The sequence below is a fragment of the Rhipicephalus microplus genome, chromosome 7 (assembly GCF_043290135.1).
Source record: "Rhipicephalus microplus isolate Deutch F79 chromosome 7, USDA_Rmic, whole genome shotgun sequence".
NCBI classification, from domain to species: Eukaryota; Metazoa; Arthropoda; class Arachnida; order Ixodida; family Ixodidae; genus Rhipicephalus; species Rhipicephalus microplus.
In genome coordinates, this window is record NC_134706.1 from 115343871 (window position 1) to 115369976 (window position 26106).

The following is a 26106-nucleotide window of genomic DNA, read 5'->3' on the forward strand; positions in this document are numbered from 1 at the left end:
ATAGCGACCTGGAATTTTTTTACCCCCCTTCGCCCTTTACACATGTAAACTCACAACAAAAATTAGGATGCACCACCGAGTGTCATTCAATTTTTTTGACTGCGGCTGCCTAATATAATGTGATCTTTCATGACATGACAAGCAGCCAGTGACGCTTACGATAAAGTGTGGCTGACCCTTTAGACTTAGCGGGCACTTTGAAACAACCGAAATAACCGAGTCTGAAAAAAAGTATTCACACAAAAAGCACCTTTTCCAGCTCAGCGACTGAAAAATCTTGTCCATCTATATTTTTACTCACGTGCGCTTTGCACAAGTCGGTCTTTATTTGAGCCAGTGTTTGGCCATCTCAGTAGAGACTGTTACACCTTGCACTGTAGGAGCACGTGATGATTGTGGAGGGGACAGCACATCATCATCATAATGTCCGCCTACGCATGTTTGAGTACTTGACAAATGATCGTGTTTTCAAATTGTCAAAAACTCCCAAACAATTTTAGATTTAGGTCAGCTGTCTTCCACCTGGCACGTATTCATTGCTTTTTTTTAAAAACACCATCGTCACAATGTTGTAGTTGCATTATATTTTCAATTAGCATCAATCGCATCGATAGAACGAGGGCCAAGAGAGCTATTTCAGCAGATCAGGCCTTGCACTGCAAGCAAGAAGTGTGAAACTACGACACAAAGTGTGATACGCAGATCAGGCCTTGCCACAGAAAACTGACAATGCGAACCTTGAAATGTCAAAGCAAACGACACAGGGATTTAAGGGTTTGTTCAGATTTCTGCCATTTTTTGTAGCCTTGAAGTGTGTTTGACATGTTAGCGCCAACTCGCGTCTCTTTCTCAATTCAAGCCTTCCCAAGTGCTCCCGAGGTAAAAACGGGACAAGCTAATACTCCCGACGCAACTTACCGTATTTAATCGAACATAAGGCAAGACTTTTTCCCAAAACCGTGGCCTCAGTCTACCCGGCCTTATATTCAAGGTAAACATCAATTATTGCTTCAGTGCCAAGAACTTAATAGGTCATCGTCAGCGAGATAAAAAAACGGTTTTACAGCAGTAATATCGGTGAAAACAACAGCCGAAAACCTAGTGGGCTCCGAGATCAGCAGCTGTACATTAGGAAATTCTAAAAGCCAAAAACAGCTAGCCAAAATCTAGTAGCTTGCAATCAACAAGCCGAGTTCCGGCCATTCCAGCTGCTTTTCCATGTGCGCCCGTCTTTTATGTTCCCTTGCTGGTGAGCGTGTAGCCTCCCGTGACCTTTTATTGGCGTGGCATTTGAACTACCAACGAGAACCTTTCCGCCATCACTAGTCATCGTGGCAAGTCCTCGTTGTCACTATCATGCTGCCTTCAAGAAGGAGGTGATAAACGATGCTGACGCTTTAGGCAACTGCGTTGGAGGTCGGAAGAAAACATCGTGCGGCATTGCAGGAAAGAGAAGGGGGACCTCTTTGCCTGTGCTGCGAGACGGAAAGTTTCTCGAAGTGGAGGAAACTCTGACAGAATTTGTTGAAAAAAAAGTAGGAGCCATGCCTTGCCGGTGACAACGGAAATGCTTCAGATGAAGGCCTGTGAGTTCACAGCAGATCGCGGCATGTCCAGGTCGCAGTTCAAGACTAGCCGAGGCTGGGTGCAGAAGTACGTGAAGAGAGCCGGCTTTTCACTTCCTCGTGACTATGAAGAAAAGCTGCTGTCTTTTCAGCGCTATGCAATCGGACTGCGAAGAGAGTGCAACTTCGTCCTCGGCCAGATTGGGAATGCGGACGGACCCCGATATTTTTTGACATGCCATCGGCGTAAACCGTACACACGAAAGGTGATCGCCAAGTTCACGTATGTACCGCAGGGTGCGAAAAAGCGCGAATCACCGTCATGTTAGCGTGCACCGCTGAAGGGCACAAGCTGCCGCGTTACGTGGAGCTGAAGAGAAGCATGCTTAAGAATGAAAATTTCCCTATGGGTGTGCACATCCGCTGCCAGGAAAAGCGCTGGATGACTGAAGCACTCGTCATCGATTGGATAAAAACTGTGTGGTGCCGGCGTCCCAGGGCTCTGCGGGCTCGCCAGTCAATGGTAGTCCTTGACGCTTTTCGGGGACATCTGACGGTAGGGGTCAAGATAAAGCTACAAAATGCAGTCAACGATCTTGTTGTCATCCCTGGTGGTATGACGAGTCAGCTGCAGCCATGTGTGCCTGAACAAGTCTTTTAAAGACCATGTAAGACGCCTCTGCAATGAGTGGATGGCATTCGTCGATACGACCTTGATACAGTCAGGCCGTTTGAAGCGTGCATCTTCATCTGTAGTGGCTCGCTGGATAGACGACGCTTGAGCAGCCATGCCCGACACAATGGTGGCAACTTCTTCCAAGAAGTGCTCTATTACTCGCTGGACGGCACCGAAGATAGTGAACTTTGGGAATGCGACAGCGACAAGGAAAGCAGTGGTACTTCAGAGAATGACAGCTCGTGATTATGCGATTACAAGGCTGATTTTTGCGCACTTGAAGGTAGGATGTGAAATAAAGCTTTCGGCGAGAACTCTCGCCTTATGTTATTATTAGTGTGCAAGCTTTTATTTTTCTTTGCTTTGGTTCTTTAACCCCCCTCGCCTTATATTCGTGACCACCTTATATTCGAATGAATATGGTATGTACCCTTTGAGCGAGTGCACTTACGCTCATAAAGTGTCACTTAGGCAGTTTGCTGCTACACGAAAAAGCGAAGTGTACTTTGGAAATGATGGCAGTGACAATCGATAGATCTGTATTGCATCATATATTGGTGTTTTTCGTACCTGTGTCTGATCCATGGACCATGTCGTCTTCGTGGAAGTAGCACCAGTGGCACCCTCTATTGTAAATGACTACATAACAACTCACCTACACATGTGCCAGTGTGCCTGGAAATAAACACGCAGTGGACTCAGGCACTTGTGCTGCCGCATCCTCTTAGTGAACATGTCCGCAATCTGCCTGACAGTGAGAACAGCAAGGTTTTTTTGTGTCATGACTTGTTCTGATAGATAGCAGTAATTCTTATGACAAAAACAATGGTATCAAAATAGTACGAACACTGCTTCAGGCAACAGAGTATTTGTGTATAAGCCGATGGTACCAAGGCTACACACTTCTTCGCAGCCATCGAAACGAAGTAAGGTTGGAGAACACACTTGCCTTTAAGTGTACTTTGCAACGAGTGACACTAAACGTTCTCGTGTGACAGTGCGCAAATGACACTCGTGGCCAAGTATACTCGCTTCAAGTACACTTGAGTTGACACGTGTGACAGCGATATAAGCCAGATTTGCACGTCAACCTTCACGTCTCGCTCTCTTGTTGGTTGCTAGGCATGAGGCCTCATCTGGCGAAATGACGCCGATGCCACCTATTTGATCTGTGCCATCACGACTAATAAACAAATGCGGAAACTACTAGACACTGATGATAGTGAAAAAAGCAATGAATGTAGCCAATAAAAGCTGGCTGACAATAATCAGGAGTTTTCATTGATTTCGGCAATGAGATCATTCATCATATACTGGAACCACTCACTGCAGCTGAACAACTGTGATCTTGACGCGTCGCTCACACCACAGCACTCAAATGCAGATTTAGAGCAGGTGGCATCAGTGGTATGTAGATTTACTCGGATGACCAAACACAGGCTGAAATACTGGCAGACTTGGTAGTGCATAAGCATGTGTGCCAGACGCACGAGAGTGCAGTGGCACGTTTTGCCGGTCAGCGGGCCAATAAATGTTGAACAAGGGTGTCAATATAGGATATAGTTGGTATCTGTTTGTGATGTACAAAAATGTTTTCTAGTCATCTTCATTCTTTTCAGTTTCATACATGGGCGCTACGCCCAAACCTCAAATAAAGGTGCTTTTTGTGGTGAATGACTTTTTTTGACACTTGGCCATTTGAGCTTTACAACCGTTCCCTACTCCCACCCTATTTGGCAGCAGTTATGCCTCATCCACCTACACAATACGGGTCATTTATGTTTGCAGAGTTTTATGCAAGGACTAATAGCAAACAAAAATTATAGGCAGTCATGCTTGATAAGTAGTTATGCTGTGTGAGCTCCATACTAGCCATCTATAAAGATTTCACAGAGAACCTTACCTCAGTAGCCTCTGTTTCAAGTCTGCACTCATGCGCAGCACTAACTGGTGGCTCTCATACCAGCGGCATCGCTGCAGGTTGCGCCACCAGACTTAGAGCTTGTGGTGGTGGCATTACAGCTCCTGGCGGCACAGCTACCAGCAGTATGGCTGCAGGTTGTGCCACCAGAGTTCGAGCTTGTGTTGGTGGCATTACATCTGCTGGCGGCCCTGCTGTAAGTGGTGTTGGTAGTGTCGCCACCGGCGCTGTTGCTGCTGCTGCTGGTGCTGCTGCTGCTGGTGGCAGCACTTGTTTCACAGCAGGAGGTGGCTTTATTGCAGTGAATATAGGCGATGATAGCGCTTTACCATAGTGAAATACAAATGCACGAACTTCTAAAAACAAAGTCCTTTTCAATTTACAGAATTTTGAAAGTGTAAAATATTTCACACATACAGATTCAGTAACGCCAATATATTTTTCAGACTTGTTCGATATATTGGACTTTAATAAATGTGTCATCAATATTAACATAGCACAAAACATTTTCGCGTCCAATTTTGCAAACAAACTTTACCGTAAAATTTGAATTTTTGGACAAAACAACTCGTTTTAAACTGCTGCTTGATTGCTAAAGCCACCTTGTTGGATTTTATTGGCTTAGTCAAGTTTGTTGACTTCCAATGAGAAGTTGCATTGCCTTCAAACTTATAATGAGCACATCTTCCAATTTTGGAGGCAATTTCAAATCTTCTTTGGCAAGCAAAGCTGCATAGGGAAAGAAACTACGCCCGTAGGTTTTCTTTTTTGAAGGATTGTTTTTCGCATCAAGGCAGGAGAAGAATGCAGTTTTTGTGGTTGGAATTTCACATGTGGACATTTTGGTGATTAAGTGTTTTTGAGCCGTTGAGTGGGTCACGTGTTCTCAGCTGTTGCAGCAGCTCAGTAGGACTGTCGTCAACGTGAATATCCTGAAACATGCTGGTTCAATCGCGGCCACGGCAATAGCAGTTCGATGGAGGTGAAATAGTGGAGGCTTACACAGTATGCAATGACAGTACCGGTCAAGAACCCTGACTGCGTCGTTAAATCTCACAAAACAGACAAGACATTGCAAGCATCTTTTTGCGACCTGCATCACGTCTTGTTTGCTTGGTTCGATGGAACTGCCAACTGGATTGCTCACAATGGTCAGCGGCAGCAATTGCCAATGCGCTGACATTACCGTAGCCTAAATAAATTCATATCTGCTTGTCCCCAAGCACAGCATAAAGCTGGGTGTCATTGGGGGTCTTTTTAGGCTATTCTAATCTAAATAACCTAATTTTCATGTGTTAACTATTTTTCAGGACTGTTTGATATTTCGCAGACCCCGCAAGGTCCAGAAAATTGGTCAGCAACTGAACTCAGTTTACAAACACCTAACCAAATAAAACCCACGCATCGATCAAAAATTACTGAAAGCAAAGTACGGGGTAAGCTGAAAATACTAATTCTGGCACAGAGCTAGAAACATGAAAAGGGCACAGGGGAGATACGTACAGTGGTGCACTGGGGCAGCTGCGCTTTTCCTGTTGAAAAAGCCTGTTCCCTAAACCTCTTCTAGGTTTATAGCTTTGCAACAAAATTACCATATTCATGCAAATCTAGACAGTCTCTTTTTTCGAATTTTTTTGCTATAAACTCCTCGGTCGGCTAAAAATTGAGGATTTTGAAAAACGTGCCAATTTTAATTGAGAAAAGTCGTGAACAACTAGCAATACCTAGACGGTTACATAGCTGCTAGTAAACAACTCCTGGCTTCAGTACACACGTGACACAGATATAGACACACGTACACACGTACAGAAGTGCCTCTAAAAGGCTGGCTGACGTTTTGATAGGAGGACCTATCTTTGTCAAAGGCACTTTGTCATCCTTGGAATCTTAGTTTCAAGGGGGTTAGTAGTGACGTCATCTTTTGGTGGTAGCATATGTCCTTGTTGGTAATCTCGGTCTGAAAAGAAAAAAAATCTATCAAGAAGCAGAGTGCAGCCCTCGCTGCCTTTCAAGTTAGGCTGCGATGTACAAAGTGTTCTCCTGTCAGAGATTAGGGGCAGGGAAGCAAAAAAAGAAAGTTAAAGAAGAAAAGAAAAAGAGAAGAAAAGTGGGATGCAAAGTAGAAGCGACCGGTGGGCTATAAAGCGGCGGCTGCTATGACCAAAGGAAAGAGCATGAAACACTTCGAAACCAGAAGATGGGTGCCGCGTCTAGCCGCCGCAAAAGGTTGCCGATGACAACGGTGTACGCCTATTGTCAAACACTTATAAATGGGAAAGACAGCAACGAAGCAGTTACTAAAAGGGGGAAAAGCAGGCAGCGTACATTTAAAAGTAAAGATGATGACAGTAAGCGATGCCGCATGGAGTCTGAAGAGCACTTGTTTAATGGGAAAGGTCTTTAGCAAAATAGGCAAGGGGCGAGTGTCCCCATAGGTAGCCCGCTCAGGACAATTGGCTGAAGAATTCGGCCTCATGTTGGCTAAGGAAAAGGGGACATGAGACTGCAAAGAAAATGAGCCATAAAGAGATGAAAAGAGGAGGACGAAAAAAAGCGGCACGGGGGGAAAGTGGGACATTGGTGTACACAGAAGGAAAAAATGCTAAAGAGAACTTTCTCGATTGATAATGACCTTACCGATGCGCGAGAAAATTGGTTTCAGAAGCTGGAAAAGAAAAAATGAAGCCTACATATCATGCTATCACTGATTCTCTTTCAATTTTTCATTTTAGGTACAGATATACATGCGTCCATATATCATTACAAAAAGTTTTATTTTCAAGAACCTTCAGATCAATTCTTTTTTCTTTCCTCGCTTCTAAAACCATGATAAAGAGTGGTTACCAGTACAAACGACAGGGCAGAAGAGGACAGAAGAAGATACGAGCCTCGTCTCTTCTCCTGTCCCCTCCTGCTTTGTCGTTTGCACTGGTAAGCGCTCTTTATTATGTTATACCGACACGCCCAATCCTACTGTTTCTAAAACCAGTTCTACCATGCATCCTCAAATCTTCAAGGTCATTGTCAATCAAAAAAGTTCTCTGACACCCCCCCCCCCTTTTGCTAATGACCTTTCCCATTAAACACGTGCTCTTAAGACCCCCATCCAGCATCGCTTACCGTCATCATTTTGACATTTAAAGGTACGCCGCCTGCTTCTCCCCCTTTTAGTAACTGCTTCGTTGCTGTCCTTCCCATTTTGTAGGTGTTTGAGAATAAACGTACACCGCTGTCGTCGGCAACCCTTGCGGCGTCTAGACGCAATGCCCATCTGCTGGTTTCGAAGTATTCCATGTCCTATTCTTCGGTCGTGTCTGTAGCGGCCACCGCTTTGTACCCCCAGGGCTCCTACTTTGCATACCCCTTTTCTTTCTTTTTTTCTTTTCTTCTTTCACTTTCATTATTGCTTTCCTGCCTCCAACATCTGACAGAAGAACACTCTGTACATCCCAACCTTACTTAAAAGAAAGCGAGGGCTGAACTCTCCTACTTTATAGATTTTTTTTCTTTTCAGACTGAGATTACCAACAGGGACATACGCCACCATGAAAAGATGACGTCACTACTAATCCCCTTGAAACTAACACGCCAAAGATGTCAAAGTGCCCTTGACAGAATTAGGTCCTCCTATAAAACCATGCCAGCCTGTCTGAAGCACTTTACTGTTCACCCCGATTACCCCCCTACCTGCTACCATCTTTCGGCTACCATCTTGACTTTATATACAATAGGACTAGCGGCTTATGTTTCTTGAGTTCTTAGCATCATGAACCAACTGCTTGTTTCTTCCTCAGGTTCAATCAATGTTTTCTTTTTGCGAACACTGTCTTCGCTTTTTCATTCTACCTACATTCGAAGTAATTTTTTTTCCAAGGCTTCGGACTTGAGCGGATAGACTTAAATTCAGGGTCGGCTTAGATTTGTGTGAACGCAGTAATACAGAAGTTCAGCAAATTCAGGCAAGACCTCGCTCAAGAGCAAGTTCTTTAGTAAAGGCTATGCTTTTTTTTTCTCTATGCAAACTTATGCATACAGCAACCTTGCATTGTGCAAGAGTTGGATGAGCCAAAACTACTAGAATAAACAAACTTTCTTTCAGTCCTGCAGGGCGCGCTTAGCGCGTAGCGGGCGCCTCCCACGTAGGGAACGAAAGGGAGTACCTGGCGGCTGCTTCATGGGCCTGCTGGACGGCCCATTGCTGGTCGGCGAGAAGTGAGCTCCGGAGGGACCTCTCCCACTTGCTTGAAGTAGAGTCGGGAGGAGTTCTACGCTCCCAGAGCATGTGTGCGAGTGTCGCTGTGTGTCCACATGATGGGCATGTGTCGCTGGGGTATGCGTGAGGATAATAAACGTGAACCGTCCGAAGGTTTTGGTACGTGTGTGTCTGTAATAGGCGTAGGTTAATGCCTGCGGTCGGTCAAGTTTAGGATGTGGGGGTGGAAAAATGCGGCGTTCCAGGTAAAAGTGCTTTGTTATTTCATTGTACGTAATTGGTGCATCCCGATTGGTATCTAAACCAGCAAGATGGGTTTGCCCTGTGGCAGGGCGGTCGGTAAGTGCGCGCGCTGCATCACGGGCGACCTCGTTGAGGTTGGATAGGGCACACGGCATCTGGCTGAGATAGGCGGGGAACCAGATGACAGTGTGGTGCTTCGGGGCACTCGGGTCCGCTTTGCGCAGAATACGTAACGCCTGGTCGGAGATGACTCCGCGTTCGAAGCCTTATGGCCGGCCTGGAGTCGCTGTAGATGAATTTCCGTTTGCTGTCGAGCGTAGCTATAGCTATAGCTACTTGCTCCGCTACTTCGGGGTTTCGCGGGAGTATTGTGGCAGAGTTAAGAGTCTGCTGCGTGGATGATACCGCGACCGCGGCCAAGGCTCGGTTGTTGTGATAGCAGCGGCATCCACGAACAAGACGTTGTCCGCTTCCATGCTTATGGGCTTGAGAATGGCGGTCGCCCACGCAAAGCGCCTGCCTATGTTGTATTCGGGGTGTACATTTCGTGGAATGGTAGCGATTGTGATAAGGTCATGGATTTCACGGGGAATTAGTCAACTCTGGGGGGTCCCTGGCCCTTGAGGAGAAGAAGCCGAGCTCGTGCAGAATATGGTGGCCCGCCTTAGTGGTGGTGAGTCGGGTCTATGCACGCGTTCCTGAGTTTCGGAGATCTCTTCTAACGTGTTATGTACGCCAAGCTCGAGGAGTTTGTACGTTGGAGTGGTGATAAGGAGCCCGAGCGCTTGTTTGACCACCTTGCGAATAAGCGCATTGAGTTGATCACCCTCAGCACGTAGCCATTTGTGTATAGCGGCAACGTAAGTAAAATGGCCCAAAACAAACGTGTGTACAAGACGCAGAAGGTTGTCTTCTTTGAGGCCATGGTGCCTGTTGGCTACTCTACGTACGAGTCGTATGGCATTCTCAGTCTTAGTCTTGAGCTTGTGTACTGTTTGGGTGTTGGTTCCGCGGGACTCGATGATCATGCCGAGGACATTGATGGTGTCTACCCTGGGTACAGTACGACCATCTCTGGTGTGGAGGGTGATATTGCATTCCGCCGGTGGTTTCCACCCTTTGGCTTGGCACCCCGGCGTTTGGGCAAGTATATCAACAGCGGGCCGACTTCGCGAGTGAGCACCCGAGACCGATGTGGTCGAGGTAGGACTCGTCGGTGTCGATAGCCTCTTGCAGGGTGGATTCAATGAAGCCATCCAACCCTGTGGAGGCCATATAGTTACGTCATCCGCATAGATAGTGTGATTTAGCCTGTCGATTTTTGAAAGTCGTTCGGAAAGCCCGATCATAACGACCTTGAAGAGCGTGTACGAGAGAACGGATCCCTGAGGAGTGCCCCGCTGTCCGAGCTCCACTTCTTCCGACACTAGGTCTCCAACGCGGAGGACGGCTCTGCGTCGAGTGAGAAAAGAACAGATAAAGTAGTGAAATTGATGACCTAGCTAGGCCGAGGGTTGCGATCGCTTTGAAGAGTGACGAGTGCGTTATTGTATCGAAGGCCTTTTCTAAATCGAGTCGGAGTATTGCACGAGTGTCCTGAGTGTTTCCACCATCTAGAATTTGATGCTTCAGGAGTAACATGGCGTCTTGAGTGGACAACCCTGGTCGGAAGCCAATCATGTGGTGCGGGATGCAGTTGGTATCTTCGAGGTATCGAGCAACCCTGTTGAGAACGACGTGCTCAGCCACTTTGCCCGCGCACGACGGGAGAGATATGGGGCCTAGGTTATCTAGGCTCGGCGCCTTTCCCGGTTTGGGTATAAGAACCGTGTGAGCTAGTTTCCAGGCATCAAGTATCCCACCTTTTTTCCATATTTTGTTTAGAGTGTCGGTGAAGTAAGTGACGGAGGAATCGTCCAGGTTGAGTAGGAGCTTGTTGGTGATGACATGGGGCCAGGGGCTCAGCGGCCATTGAGCTGATGGAAAGCTCGGCGCACATCTTCAATAAAAAAGTCGGTGTCTAATTGGTGTTGTCGCTGCCAGAGTAATCAAGGTGAGGGGTCACAGGGCCCGTGGAAAGCGGGAGATATTTTTCAACGAGGTTATTGACAACATCTTCCGGTGACACTGTCCGTTTAGCCTGATAAAGTATCTTCACGATCAAATGACGCTGATTTGTGTGGGTGTTGGTTTCATTTAGGAGCTGTTTGAGTAAGTTCCACGTTTTGCCATTTAGAACTCGACTATCAATCAAGTTACAAATTTCGTCCCACTGCTGTTTCGAAAGGGCACGGGGCAGTGATCCATCATGGTCTTGTTCAGCGGAGATATGCGTTTGCGTAACCTTCGATTAAGGCACTGGCCCTTCCACCCGGCCAATAGAGACTGTTTGGCCGCAAGTAGGTGGGCGAGACGACTGTCTGTCTTTTCGGTTGGAGGGTCTGTGCTGATAGTTTTGGTTGCCTTGTTTACATCAGCTTTGAGCTGGGCCACCCACGACTCGAGACTCGGTAGGGTATCAGGAGAAGGTCGTTCTGCGCGGGTCTTACAAAAGAGGTCTCAGTCTACCCACGTGTACGACTTGGTTTTCCTGCTTACTGTGGAAAGGTGTACGACCAATATGAAGTGGTCGCTACCGAGATCTACCGTGAGGTTGGACCAGTGGGCGTCGGCGATATTCTTGATAAAGCATAGATCCGGCGTAGTATCTCTTTGCGTGGACGTACCGGTGCGAGTGAGGAAGGCCTTGTTCGTAATGAGAATAAGGCCCATGTCATTCGCATTTTCCCAAAGCTCGTTACCTTTGGGTGCGTCGTACGTGTAGTCCCAGACGCTATGCGCGGCGTAAAATCGCCCGCAGTCACTATCAGGTTAGGCCCCGCGAGATGGACAGCTTTCTGGAACAAGCATGTGAATCTTTGTCTATGGTGGCTGAGACTACTGTTTACATTCAGCATGTACACGCTTTGTTGTGATATGTTGACAGGGAAAATTTCGACCATAACGTGTTCACTATCTGGCATATTGAGACTGTGCGCTGTGCAGGTAATCTTGTTAGCGACCAGGGTGGCGATACCGCATCCTCCCGAGGGGCCGGGCGACCACTGGTATCCGGAAAACGTGGCGGTTGGTACTACACTCTCTTGTAATAGCATGATGTGAGGTTTGGATTTGTGGCTACGGAGGTATTGCTGCAGGAAGGTTTTCTTGTGGGTGAAGCTCCTGCAGTTCCATTGCCAGATTCGCAACTCGTCAATTGGGCTGGCCATCTTGAAGCATTTAGGAGTCGGCTTTAGCACCCGGTGGGTGCATAAGGGCCGCGCGATGTGGTGGACTGGGCACGGCTGTACGTTGCGACAGCGGCTTACCCGCGGCAACGGCAGGGGCGACGACGTGATCAAGATATTTCTTCAATTGGCCCGACCGATTAACGTGTGGCGCGAGAGTAGACTGCACGAGAGTCATGCTTTCATCAAGAAAGGGAAGGCTTTCCTTAATCGCCGATAGCGCGCTCTTAATGTCGTCTAACTCTGTCTTTAAAGCTGGCGGGTCGTAGGCGACCGCGCGTATCTTGGGTGCGCTCTCGCCGTCGTCGTTACCGGCACCTACGGGTTGCGGCTGCAACGGGGTGACTGCATGGTCGCCGTTGTCGGCTGTGGGCGTAGTAGCGCGTGCGTTTCTGTCAGTTTTCAGTTCGGCAATTGCGACTGTGAGTTTGCGTATTGTTTCTTTCATCATCGCATTTTCGTGCTTTAAGATCGCTATCTCAGATGTGGTGTGTGTATCATGCTCTGGGAGTGAACCCGACCCTACCTGGGATGTAGTGTTTCCTTTTACCCGGACGGCGTCCGCCCAAGTGCGAGGTCCCCGCATATTCTTGGTGGCGTTGCCTGGCGATGGTGGTGTCGATGGGCTCGGCGATCGTTGACGCGAGACCCCGGTGAGACTGGGGTGAGGCCTGGAACCGGCGTGAGGCCCGGAACCAGAGAGGGAGCCGGAGTGTGACCCGGGCGGGGAACCTGAACGGGAACCGTGACGTGAACCAGAACGGGACCTGGCGTAGCCTCGCGATATAGATCTGGTTGGGTTCCCACTTCGCGCGCTGCGGGAATGGGTCCGAGGGTGGCTCCAGGACCTCAGTACACGCATGGTGCGTTCCTGGGACGACTCCGGGGTCGGTGCCGTGATCGGCTGCCATCGGATCAACCACCTGTAGAAATATTCGAGGCTTGGTCGTCGTCAGCGGTTGTGTTGAACTCGTTCATTGCTTCGTAACTGTTGTGTCGCGTCGAATGTGCTTGCTCCTATCGTCGTCGGCGCACCACGTATGAAATGTGGTAGCGTTCTTTACATTCCCTGTCGGCAGTGAGGTGGGCTCCTCCGCAAAGCTTGGATGTTGGTGTGCAGCGGTGTTCTTTTTCAGGGTTCGTAACGCTGCAGCCTCTGCAGATAACGTCTCCAGGGTCCGGGCACAAGTCCACTCGATGGCCGAGCTGACCGCAGGCGTAGCGAAATCTATCTGTCTACGGTATAGTGTACATTGAAGTAGCACCGATCCGTATCGCACAAAACTTGGCACACGATGTCCATCGAAGGCCACGGTGACAGCGGTGGTACTTCCGATGCGCTTGGCAGCCAAAGCTAGTGAATTGGATCGTTGACAATCTTCGCATCAATGTCCGCCGAATGGTCTTGCACGGGAATCCCTCGAATGACGCCTTTGCATTAAACATGTGGTGCCGCTTCGTAGGCACTAACTTCATAGGTCTTGTCAGGGATGCGAATTTGTTTAACGCGCACGGAGCGACTAGAATTTTTTTCTTTTCGGCGTGCTTGCTGCTAAGATATTCTGGGAAATGATGGGGAAGCGCGTGTCTGCTTGCTGTTCCAATGGGCTGATACCTGCCGAAGTCGAAATGGCTTCAGCGATTGTCGTTGGACCAACCCTAGCGATGTTAAGACTCCCTCTGTGCCTAATGATAATGCGGGTGTGGTTCTTTGATAGGTGAGGCATTCAGCTTGCTCGAATATTTTTGTTCTTCACATTTTCTTTGTTGCGGGGCTTGTGCTCGTTGCGTTTCAAAGCGCTATATGACGGCACACGTTTGAAGCCTTCATTTTGGGCTTGGCGACATGAGGTGGTCTGCCAGCCTTGGTCTGGCGTGATTTCCTCAGGGTCAATGTCTTCCCCTGTCACTTGGTACTCCATTGCTCAGCTAGACAGTGCGGCTACGGGGCGCGCGAGCAAGCACGCGGCACGTTAGAGCAAAGAAGACACTCGTCAGGGCAAGCTGTCGGCGGGCGAGCGACGATGGCGGAGGCGAAATAAAATGCCAGAAGCAAGCAGTCACTGAGCCCAAATTGTGTCGGTAGAGTTTTGTGTCTTCTGGAAGTCGTTGCACTGATATAACGTTGAAATCACAGAGTGGTGTCGCAAAAACGTTGAATAAAGCAGGAGCCCTAGTGGAAGCATTCGCACACTTTGGCTTCTTTGTCTTCCACCAGCCAACACTATTCTCATGCACATATTTGGATAAATACAACACTTGCGCCACAATGCCTGTTTGAAGGACCATATTCTTGCAGAGGTTTTGATGTGCAACTAACACTGAATGTGCCAGTGCTTGCAGTGATGGCATATTATCACTGTGGCAGGGATACAGTCACCTATATATGTCAGTGCGTATCATGCCACAGTCCCATGAAATCAGACAAAAGTACACGTATGAGCTCTGTGAGCATATTTGCACCAGCAAAAGTTCACTTTTGAAAAGCCAGTGATGCATACCTGATCTTGAAGACTGCGTGTCACTGTATGTCCCACCTCTTCAAGATGAAACTCGTCATCTAAAGGCCCTTTTAAGCTCATGGCTTCAAGATTAGGATCCGTTTCCTGTAATGAGGCCTTGAAAGCTTGAAAGAGGTACTGACATAAAAATTTAACATGTTGTTCATTTGATTCTGTTACAATGAGCAGCTATCCACCCAATCATCAGTCTGGAAATGTTCCTTGCGGCCTGTTAATTGGGCTGTTATTGTTGAAGACAATTTTACTGCACCCAGCTGCAGTTTCAGTCAAACACCATGTAGAGGGGCGGAACCCAAAGTGGTTTGTAAATAGAGCTTCCCACGTTAACACACTAAGCAGCGACCAAATCTTCATTCGTGGCCTCACCAGCACACGACCACCAAGTGGGTGATAATGTCCATGAAAAGCACAGCAAGTAACCCAAAGTTGTGCAAGAGTGTCAGTTGTTCCCGCTTAGGCCAATTTAATGTCAATTGGCCGAGTTGCTTCACTGTGTGCAGATGCACAGTACACCTGTCCTGCAGAACTAGTATTTACAGTTCCTTTGGCTCATCCACTGCAGATTTACGTGCAATGAAATGAAAATCAGTGGGTGTGAAAACTCGCTTTATAGGGCTAGTGAACAACCCCAATGTGCAAAAGTTGAAAAGACAAATATGTGCGGTTTTACTTCGTGAACATGCTGCCGCAAGAATTTTGTGAATACGTGCTGTATTAAGGAAGTTACAGGGGCTAGAACGTCGCGTACAGCTGGTTTAAAATTTTTGCGCAGTCTCGCCACCCGTCTCTTTCAGAGGAAAGGGAAAGCGTGGTCCGACGTCGTAACTCCGCCCACTTCGGCATTGCGACAACGCGTCTGCGATTTACGTCATCAGCGAACTCGATCAGTTCCAATGCACTTTGGTTTGCTGCGACACCTGGTTGTTTTCCGTTCACCCGGTGCGGATACTTCTCCGCAGCCAGCCCAGCCACTCGATTTGCAGCCGACAACTATTTGCAGCAAAACTGCGTTTCGAAACCCGGACATGACATCTGGGAGCAGCAACACAAAACACAAATAATGCGCCTAATAGTGGGTGTGCCCGTCAAAAGGTGGCGCGACAATTCGCTTACTCCTAAGCTCCCTAGATGAAACAAAAGGTAGCGTCACTCAGTGTTCTCGATCCGTCCTCCTCACTCTCTCAATTACTCCTCTTTTTCTCTGCCATCTGGGTCTGTAATTGGTGCATTCCTCGCACGTGATCTTGCAAATGGCTGGTGGTGTTATTTATCGTTATGCAAAAGGTTCAAAACGAGTACGCATGCGCATACAACTCTAGCTGGATTCTTGCCGTGACCAAAGACGAAATCGTAGCCAGGACATCAACATAACAGGAGGAGCGTTTCAGTGTGCTCCAAGTCGACAGAGATTGTTTCGTAGGGCTCGTTTTATGCAATATCCGCGTTTTTCAACAATGCTGCGTTGCCGTAAAACAACGAAAAACGCTTTCGCTGTCTTCAACTCACATTGTTCTATCCGAAAGAAGCATGCCGTGAAGTATAGCTATGAAACATTTCACGCGATCGCTTTCGTGCAACTCCGTCAATGTACGTCGACGCGGATCTGCGAAGTGAGTTTATTTGTCGGTTTTTATTGAAACGCCAGGCGCGCGTCTAATGCGCGTCTAGTGCACGCCAGTTTGTACAAATACTTGTGTTTATGCTCGTATACAGAGCAGCTGGAGGGTATAATCAACGCACCTTCAGAAATATTTCACGCTTGACCAGTTCACGCATGAACCGAAACGCGCTGCTTCGAGACACCTCACCAGTAGAAGTCTCACTTTTCAGGAAGTTCCGAGCACCGCATCAGAATCAACTGGCATCATGATTGTCCCAATGGGCACATTAAAGAAAAACCGTCATCGCACGGCTCCTAGTCAAGTGTTCGTACCAGTCTGGCCATAGTTTTTTCTTGTGTGTGCACAAGCCGGCTGTAATCACTCGTCGCAGCGTCACTGACAGGATCGAGCAAGAAGCGCGTTCACTGTGTCACAGCACGAACAAAACGCATTCGGAGAACTGGACGAACTACGATGAACAATGCGAGACGCCATGCCTAGTGGTGTAAAATATAGAACTGCACATTGTTGCCAGATGAGTAACGCACATCCCGCTTGCTCTTGTGTTGTACCATTTATGTTCATAATGTTTACCGTTTATTGTACGACTCATTTCGTTCCAAATTGTTTCATTTACACCTATTAACCGTAGCAGCTGAAGCCAAACTTTCGTTTTTTCATGAAACATTTGAACCTTCTAGGGGGCGCTCCAAGAACATTGGTGAGGAGCAAAGGGAAAGGTGTTGCTACTTTGGAAACTTGTTTCATCTAGGGACGTTACTTACTCCCAAAGACTGGGTCAGTGAAGTGTCCCGGTTACGTTGCATTGAGCCTACGGGAAGTTTCGCAACTCGTATGATTAAATATATCTGTCTATGCTGTGGGTGGGAACAGGAACTGTCGTTGATTTCACTACTGTTTCTTGAGACCTGGTTTAGACCAATTAACGAGCTGCGTGCTGCGTAACGTCGCTGATAGCCGAGTTATCGTTACTGTGCGTGCAAGGAGATTGGTCAGACATAGAAAAAGAGCACGAAAATTGTTTTTCGAAATGAAGGCTGTGCGTGGCACGCCGCTCTGTAATACTCAGAAAACGTGATCACTGCGGTCTACTCCACAAATTACCGAGCTTGTTTGGGGGTTGTAAAAAAAAGTCTTCGCCTGTTGACTGGCCCTGTAAGAAAAGTCTGCTTGAACACTCATTTTTCGAGGCCCTGGTAAGTAAGTTTTTAGGCAATGAATGCTTTCGTCTCAACACATGCAAAAACCACACTTTTCAATGACCTTGAACGCGATTTCAGAATTACAAAAAGTGCACATACCTCTTGAAGCTGACTGGCCGCCCGAGGGCTGCAGCAGCACAATTTCTCGAGCAACTTTTCTGCATAAATATTTCAATAACATAAATAAGATAACATCATTCCTGCACATACACAGGGTTTATAAAGGTTTGAAAGGAGAAAATTGAAGGATATTCATGGAACTTCACGGCCCTGTCAAACGTCTCTCAGGGACTTAAGGGAACAGGGTACGCCCTTTATCTGCCATGTAGTTGAGGCGAAGTTTATGTACCGTTTCCTCACACGTGATTTCCTCGCACATGAGCTCTCCATAACCGTAAGAGCTGCAGTATTTATTTTACTATCATTGTAATAATGAGTCATTCTTATTTTTACTAAATCAAATTTACCACTGAAAATTGTAATGCTAATTTTCGGTAAATTTTTACTCCAGTTGCTTCACTATCACACAATAGCTATTAGATGTCGCATTGCACAAGAACACTTTCTCATACAACAATTATTGTGCTTCAGCATATTCTCTTTTACGTTACTTAAATACTAGCCAAAATCTAGGATTCTAGTTACGGTGGCTGATGCGGAAAAGGAACATGAGGACAAAAAAAGCATGTTTTAGGATATTCGCATATAAAATTGAAAATCTACATTATTTCAAGAGTATACAACGGGCAACAGTAAATTCATGAACCAGTTCAATAGGCATAAGTCAGATACGCATCACCAATATAATTTTTTTCTTTTTGTGTTGAAACGTCATGGCTGGCTACATTCTCTTGTCACCTGGTATGCAGTCGTGTTGTCAGCACAGTACTGTCAAAGCAGTTCAAGGGTGCATCGGTCCTACGTTGTGCACTTCCCTGATGAAAGTCTAAAACAGTTCAACACATTGACACGGGCTATTTGGCTTAACAGCCTGAATACAGATGCTGAAATGTGTTCTTTATAAACCAATTGTTCACCATTCAACTGTGCTTTGTTGAATTAACACTAAGTTTCGGCGCCGTTCGATAAGGCCGTGTCAGTGATTGATATTTTTTGAAGCCATGGGAAAATATGTGAACCCGACAGCTTTTCGCATGCCCTCTAAACTGGCTCTACTTCTTTTGATGACTGAACGACAATAGTTTTTGTGCTTTCCAATGATGACAACACTAAGTAGTCTCTGACTAGATATGTATTTTTGACAGATAGCTTGATGCCTTTGCTTTCCTGTGGTTTCGCAGTTCCGCACCCATTTTTTTCTCAATGTGCCAAATAGACTCCGGCTTGCTAACTGTAATTTCTCCATATAGCCGCAATGTTTTAACATGCGAGGAATTCCTTGCTACGTAAGATTGCGGGCATGGCAGACCTCCACCCAAGTTTCGAAATATTGTCATTTTTCGAGAGAAAAAAATTGTGCTAAGACAAATGACTGATTAGAGTTCAGAAATAGCTCCAGATTTCGAATAATGCAAAAAGCAAAAAATGATATTTTTAACTACCTTTACACACCCTGTCCCCTATGGAACCTTAACAAGAAATTTTTACAGCCTTTCAAATTATTACGAAATAAACTACACTTAGTTAAAAAGTTAACACCAACCCCAAACTACTCTGGTAAATAGGGAAGTTTGTAAAATCAATAAAGGGGTGTCACAACCCTTTAAATCTGAAATTGTAATAGACAACCAAAATCTACCACATCGCTTTTGCAGCTAACCCATGCCTGCTCTGGGGAAAAGTCTGTTTAGGAGTTTGGAACATTGATTCCCACACATGTTCTCCAGGCGACACAGGTTAGGTGGAGTCACAAGATATATGACATGCAACCGAAATCCAAAGACAGGGAGAATGAATGCAGTGATTATGAGAAGAGGGCTACCAAGAAAGTTGGCTATCAGTGTTAGCTTTCGTGCAATTAAAAAGCAGTGTTCTAGTGGGAGCATCGTTAGGAAGTATTAGCAGCCGCCACTCGTACATTGTACTAACCACATGCACCATGCGTTAAGATAGGGAAGAGAGTGGGAAAAAATTGGAAGGGTGGTCAACCGAAGCCGGCAGGCAAAAGAAGCATAAATGCAACAGGCACAAGTGATCTTGTAAGGATATAAGAAGAACGAGTGGAAGCAAGACATGATGACATGATGATTGAGGAGTGAAAAACGGTAGTAGAAAGCATAAACAAACAGAATACAACTAAACGCGTGCAGGTGTATTATTTCTGAGGGGGGAAGTCGAGAAAGGGGAAGTCGAGAAAGGCAACCAAGGGCCACAACTGTGTGACGAGTGGCTGCTTGTGGGAGTCCTGATTAAAGAAATTCGCTGCTGATACCATGGTCGTCGACACTCAAGTAAGAGGTGTTAAATCACTTGATTTTGCCGCAGATGCTATTGTTTGTTTCCGTGCAGATTAATCTTCCAGTGTGTTAACAAGCCGCCGTCAACGTCTTGTTCATGGGCAAGAGTGATGGCGAGGTCCTTGCCGCGCATTGCACATGCATCACCGCCCAGGAAGCACACCGGCGTTGGACCAATCTTGGACCCGTATTGGCTAACGTCGGCCGCAATATTGGGCCAAGATTGGCATCTCGGCCAAGTGCAACTTCTTCCGATGTAGGCCCTATGTTCAAGCCGACCTAGGGCGACGTTCTGCCGTATCATTTGCCAATATTCAGCCGACGCCGGCCCACTCTACACATGCCGATGAAGGCCCGTCCTTTCACCGACGTAGTTGCCAACATACATCCAGCATAGGACCATTCTCGGGCCGCTTTATTGCCAATAAAACGCCATTCTTACGCCAGTATTCACTTCACGACGAATATCGGCTACAATTGGCTTGCCAATATTCCACCGGTATTAATAGGGGCTTTCTACTACTGGCGTTCCTTAGCAGGCATACTTTATGTTACACTTCCAGAACTTGTCCTAGCAGCTTATAGCAGCCCCGTACGAGCTTCACGGTGTAGTATACTTCAAGGCGACTGACCACTGGATGACTAGTGTAGAAACACTACGATTCAACGAAACCATCCATTTTCGCCTTTTTTCTTCCATTTCCTATTACCCTCCCCACATGTAGAGCATAAGACTGCACAAGTCTACTTAATGTCTAGTTTTCTCCACACATTCCTCTTCAGTTCTGTGAGAAATTGTAACATAGGATGTTACATGTTTCATCAAGTAAGAGCTAAAAAAACATTAACTAAAATAACTGCTCGGTGCAAATATTCTGCGCACAAGAAATTCATAAATAAGAATACCAGAACACAGTTTTTGTAACTTTATTTCTAAATACACCAAGCCAAACCATTTATTTCTCAGATCAACTTTTCAAGTTACTGCTGTTCACAGTGCACCCCAAACTAGGAGGCGAGTTCAGCAAGGCTCTATTGGGCATAGGGCTGGCCAGGGCAGCAGACGTGGGGCGATGATTAAGAGGCTGCAGCAGGAGATGAGGCAATGACGGCGGGCTGCACAGGGTCCTGCAAGCAGCGATTGGGCAAGAAACCAACCATCACAGGCTGTCGCAGATCCCTGCTGTGATGGGGCAGCAGCGATCGGGCTGCAAATCTATGAACACACGTGTGAAGTGCCTTTCCTAACCTTCATCGAGGCCAACACACTTCAACAGCCACGTCTTGATGAAATGCTGAGCTTTTTCAAACACCTGCATACGTGAATAAAAATAAACACCTCAAAATAAGTTCTAAGCACTGCAGTTTAACATATCTGCAAGCTGAAACAATAAAAAACAATGAAGAAGAATGGCAGCAGACGTTATAATGAACTATCCAGATCAAATGCCATGTGGCCATTATGAAAACAAATAAACAAATACTTCAACAGTCATTGTGCAAAAAAAATCTGCCACAGACCAAAATATTTAGGAATAGGTTTCAATGAAAGTTGATTAAAAGAAGCTTGTTTGGCTAATTCGAAAATAAACTCAAGGTCTTTCGTGATTTCTAAATATGGCTTATAGGTTTGCAAGCCAGGTGAACTAGTCTGCAGCTATAGCCTATGGCTGTATAAATTAATAACAGGACAACAAGACACACGACCACACGAACTTTCAACTCTGAATTATTCTTGGGCACACATCAGCTAATACTGCACAAGAGGATGACTCACCACCAGATAGACAACACAAGATGAAAGAATCTAGCAAACCGAATTTCAGCATTGACACTTGTGGATTATTGCAAGGCACCTGTACTAATTTTGAAATGGTATCTCGAAATTCTATGAAAGATGTGCTGATGTGGTTTCCCATGTTGTTCTTTTCGCAATAAATGAACATTCGAAATTCCATGTGCTTTTTGAGACTTACAATTCTCCGAAGTCTTGGTTTCATAGGAGACCAGGACTAGATAGGTGGCTCACCAAAAAACAGCACTTGGCAGAGAGTCGCGATACAACTAAGCCATTAGTGCGCAGACGAACGGCTGCAGAGAGACCACGGACTTGTTGGCGCGGCCGTGCTTCATTTTGGAATGAACAGCTCTAAAAGCCATTGGGCCAGAAATCTGCACTGTGGTTTAAAAAAACTGTCTGAATGCTACTCTCACATAAATAGCACTTGAAAACGAAGAGAAGCTCTGCAAAGTGGACTGCATCTATGCATGTGGCATTGAAGAGACACTGTTGTGCAGTGATGGCAACTCCCTCGTGATCATTTTCTGGTTGGGATTTTCTGCTATGGTAGTACCAGCTTATATTTTTGTGTGGCGACGATACTACACTGCACACTTCTGTAGTAAAAAAACAAATAAGTAGTGGCTGCAGCATCACTTTTTCTCTGGCGGCTTATGTACATCTTGCCTGCGGTATGAATGTACGTGGACGTTGATCAAGCAAACCACTTCGACAGCATAGCACGAGTGTTGTCGTGGTCTTATGCTTGATAGCGCGGGATAGATCTCCGACCACAATGGCTGCATTCAGATGGGGATGAAATAGAAAAAGAACACCCGTGAACCGAAAGATATGTGCACATTGGAGAACCCCAAGCGGTCACAATCTTGGTATGCACCCTACAGAGTACCTCAGAATGATATCTTGTTGGTACATTAAAGCCTAGCAATTATCGATGTTGAACAGACACGTTAATTTTAGGCCGACACAGGCAAGTGGAAAAAACTGAAATTGTGTGTTAGGTGAACTAGCAGCGTATTCAGATACGTCGACGATTTTCTTGTGTTCACGACGTCCTCAGATTTTATGCGAGATGTTGTGAATAATGTCAAGATTTTTAAAGAAACCGGCAAGAAACTAAACTTTTCCTTTGAATTGCGGCGACTAGATCAACTGCAATTTCTAGATCTGAACTTGGTCTTTGAAACCCAGGATGTTTGCTGGTATTATTGTCCCAGATCCGTAAAGCCTATACTCAATTACAGGTCGAGCCACTCTAAGCTGATGAAGAGAGGTATCGTCACTACGAGTTTGGGTTTTGCTCTAAAAAAGTCCTGTCAACACAGAATGAAAATGAGCTTTATAGTCAAGTAAAGAAACTAGTAGAAGCAGGGTATCCTAATGATGTCATCACGTCCGTTTGTAACAACATGATTAAGAAACTTAAGTTTGAAGGGAACCACTCGGGGCGTCGTGAAGAAAGTAGAAAAGGTAGGAGGATATCAGTGATTCCTTACCTTCATAAGACTTCACATGAACTTAAGCAATTAGCTAATAGATATAAAGTCGATGTGCTTTTCTCAGCCAAAGGCAAACTGCAGTCTATTTGTTCACGCAGGCGCAAAGAGTATCCGCAATGTCGCATGAAACACATCAAAAAGTTCGTGGAGTGCGCAATGGTCGTTGTTTACATGACTCCTTTTAGTTGTGGTAAAGCGTATATCGGTCAGTCGGGAAGATGCGTCAATTTTCCTCTCATAGAGCACGATTCTTCCTTGAAATCTGTGGGTGCATCGCATCTCGCGACTCATTGCAGAGAGTGCAGTTGTTATCCTCTTTTTCAGGATACTGAAGTGGTTTTTCGGTCAAAAAATAAATTAACTCGTGAGTTGACAGAAGCTTTTCACATAAGAAAAAGAGGGGAACACTGCGTCAGCCAGCCTTCTGCTTTGCTCCACGATAAAGAGTTTGTTTCTCTAGATTATGTTCCGAGATGATCTGTCTTCTTTTTACCATGTGTTCTCGATGTGCCACTGACGTACTTTTATGCCTGCACACGCATGCGTCGTGTTTTTCAGTTGCCTCTATATATATTCTGCCCTTTCTAATAAACAGTTTAGTTGCGAGAAAGCGCTTGTCCTCTCTTCATGTCTGTTTTTTGTGCGCTTTAACTGATAGTTATACCAGGTGAACTAGATAACAAGTAAACATCGAAGACATTCGATACTTCTTTAGCAACGCATAAATTCCAATGTTACTTAGCCACGGCAGCAAGAGAGAAAAACGCTTACCGAATTGGCTGGCTTCATAAAGCTAAGCTTTGATTAGTCCGCTCCGTTGTTCGTAACAAAAATAAAAATAAAGTAAAATAAAAAACAACAACCCTGTCTTTTGCACAAATTAAGTTGAACAGAGGCACTTCAGCATCGAGTTTTCACCGCGAGAGTGTCTTTTATAACAGTTTAGAGGCGTATGAACGTGGCCCTGCACAAGTGTTGTGAGCTTTCTTTTACACGCAACTGTTTACAAAAAAAACCTACCTGTCTATCGTTTCGTTCACTACAGGCAGTGGCATCAGATAGAGTTTGGTGGTGATGGTCACATGGACGGACGCATGGAAACTTTGTTAGTCATCAAGTTCACTACTCAACGCTCATCGGGCCAGATAAAAAAAGTTTACAATGCCGTTTGTTGCATAATATGCTGGTTTCATTTCCGGCAAACACCATTTACACTAGACTGTTTGGCCCTGGTTTCCACTGATGGCTGTCTTCACTATCGAATAAATATAGCACACACGTGCCATCTGGTTTAGGAACGAGCCAGACAGCACTAGAAAAGAGAGCGAGAGCACAAACTTTCTCGGCTGACCAATTGGATGCAATGCTGCCTCTCCTTTCTACGTTCTCCCTTAGCTCTATACGTCCTCCTTTTTACATAATGTTGCGCTTGTATACGCAGCTGTACCGCCAGTAATCTTTGGTTTTTTTTAGAGAAATATATTTCCTTAGTTCGCAGAGAACGTTTCAGAAGGAAGAGATAGCATTGATTGATATGTGGGGTTTAACGTCCCAATACCAACATATGATTGTGAGAGACGCCGTAATGAAGAGCTCCGGAAATTTCGACCACCTGGGGTTCCTTAACGTGCACCCAAATCTGAGCACACGGGCCTGCACCATTTCCGCCTCCATCGAAAGAGGAAGATATAGCAGAGAGATAGAACACAGCACGCACTTGCAGCCAATTTGATTGCACAGATGACGGGAATATATATACAGTCAAGAGGGCGTGGAGATCACGCACAGAAGAAAGGACAAATGATGGCGCATGCGCCAAACCACCTTATTCCAGTCTAAAAATAACGACTTAACTAAAAAAGTACCTGTAGTCATTATCTGACAGAATAACAGGTGTCTTTTCAGTTTAGTTGTCATTTTTAGATTGGAATAAGGTGGTCTGGCGCATGCGCCATCATTTGTCCTTTCTTTAGTGCGTGATCCCCTCGCCCTCTTGACTGTATATATATTCCCGCCATCTGTGCAATAAATTGGCAGTAAGTGCGTGCTCTGTCCTATCTCTCTGCTATATCTTTCTCTGAAACATTCTCTGCGCAATAAGGAAGTATATTTCTCTCAAAATATGCAATAGCAACCAGCCCAAGTAGCCACTCCTTTGGTTTTGTTACGGCGATGCGCGCACGCACCATCTCTACCAGCCGCCCCTCTCGTCTGCGGGAATAGCTGAGAAGTGCGCTCTCTCACCGCCAGGGTGGCTGTGGAAACTCCAACGCTGGTTCCCTATACTAGCAACGTTTACGGTTTGATGGGGCGGGTTCCGGAGAAAAAACCTTGGAGAAGGATAACTTCAACATAAAAAACTTTGAACGACCCCTTTACCTGGGATGAGCGACAGAAGTGAAACCTGACAAGCACATCATCAGCACTATGGGGAGGATCCTAAAAAACTGGAGATGGGAGGACTGCTAAGACGCAATTTTGTACTAAATTTAATTCACTAGGCAAACAAGGTATCTTTGAGGTAAAACATTTTGATTGAGGAGGTACATGTATGAATAAATTTTCACGCAAGTGTGAGGTGGCTAGAACAGAAACCAGTTGTAGACAACTCAAATGAACTTTGGATTGTGTAACTTTGTGCTAGCCTTTTTTCCCAATCATATTAGGCCAAAAACAACTTTGTAACAGACCTGCCCCACACGACGAAGATTCATTTGCCCCACTTCACCTCCACACCTCAATAGAGCCATTTGTATTAAAAATGTAGATCAATAGAACACTCCGTAGTGAGAGGGAAGGTTTTATCAACGTTCTGCTTTTGTTCATTTTTCTTTATATTGACCATTCTCCAACATGACAAAAAACATAAAAAATCTGTCGCAAAGAAGCCCCATTTCACGGTAGTACAGGTCTTTGACATCTAAGCTAAATTCACTGCATGTCTTCGGATCATTCTGCCGCAGAAATATCGCGATAGCCCCTGAGTTGGGCACTAGAAATGGATCATAATAACGCTACGCCATGCCTCAAAAAGAACTTATGACTGCTGTTAAGGTGCTACAACACGAGGTCAACAACAAGGCCAAGTTCAACGAAGTGATAGGACTGAAATGTCAGTGAACCTCTGATGACAGAAAA